Source organism: Echinops telfairi, unplaced genomic scaffold, assembly GCF_000313985.2.
Source record: "Echinops telfairi isolate 266 unplaced genomic scaffold, ASM31398v2 ScPeMD7_7420;HRSCAF=8458, whole genome shotgun sequence".
Lineage (NCBI taxonomy): Eukaryota > Metazoa > Chordata > Mammalia > Afrosoricida > Tenrecidae > Echinops > Echinops telfairi.
This window is the reverse complement of record NW_022111320.1, coordinates 53,089,164-53,090,449: the sequence shown is the minus strand read 5'-3', so window position 1 is coordinate 53,090,449 and position 1,286 is coordinate 53,089,164.

Here is a 1,286-nt window from a genome sequence, read left to right as displayed (position 1 = left end):
GGTACAGTTCTGTATTCAGTTAACTGTAAAACCTAAGACTCCTTCTGTCCTTTATAAAAACTCACTTGGATCACAAACCAGGCTTCAGCGTGAATTTCTTTCTCAGGCGAAGCCAAGAACTGAGGCCTGCCAGCCTGCGCGACCACAGGAGCCATCTGCTTCCCGCTGGTGAGCCCTGGAAGATGCAGTGAAAGATGGAACCTTCAGATGGGCGGGCAGGGGGGGCGTTGACACGAGAAATGGCAGAGTGGAGCGGCATTTGGGCAAAGTGGGACATTTGGGACATCTTTAACCTCTGACAACAGGGTGTTCTTGGCCACCAGGCCCTGGAGAATGCGCGTATCAGTAGCCGTCAGAGACGAGACGCAAGTAAAGTCTCTAAAAGGTACCAGGCTGTGGCGATGACGCAAATGAAAATGACGATAAAACAGCTAGGGTTGGAGGGGATGCAGAGAAGTAGGAACCCTCCTAGATTGCCGTGGAAACTCCCAAATAGTGCAGCCATTGTCTCAACAGGCTGATTGTTCCTTCAGAAAGCAGAGACAGAGCTGCCACGTGACCCAATAGACAAAGAAACGTACACAAGTTGACGCCCGCCCTCCCAGGTACACACTGCAGTGACCTCGTTGAAGACCCGGATATATTGGCGTGCACTTTGATTCGTCACAGCGCTGTTCCACTGCTCCTATCAGCAGGAAGGTGGGGACACCCTAAGTGGCCATGGATAGATGAATGGATAAGCAAAAATGGGGTGCCCAGCATACAATAGACTGCTACTTGGAGATAAAGAAAAATGAATCCCAAACATCGTAGAACATGGATGAACCTGGAGGACATCACACTGAGCCACTCACTACAGAGAAATATCCTATGTTCCCACCGTCGTGACGTGATCAGGACCAGTACATGTATAGACACTAATGATGCTCTTCACTGGCGATTACCTGGGACAGGTGGGAGAGACTGGGGTAGTAGACACCAGTTATTGTTGGTGATGTTGGAAGAGTATCGCTGAATGAACGTGAAATATACAGGGCTTGACAAAAGTAAGTATCACTACAAGGTACCAACCACATGAAAGGATCTGTTGGCAGTTGCCACGGCACATATCATTTGGAAATGACAGAACAATTCATAAAAGCATGTTTGAGGGGGCTTTAAAAAGTTCATGGAAAATAAGTCAGATGACTCCACTGAACAATAACAAGAAGTTCATGGGAACATTCCATGACCTGTTCACTCCGCTTTCCCACAAACGTCTTGAAGCCCGTCCTCTGCACATACAC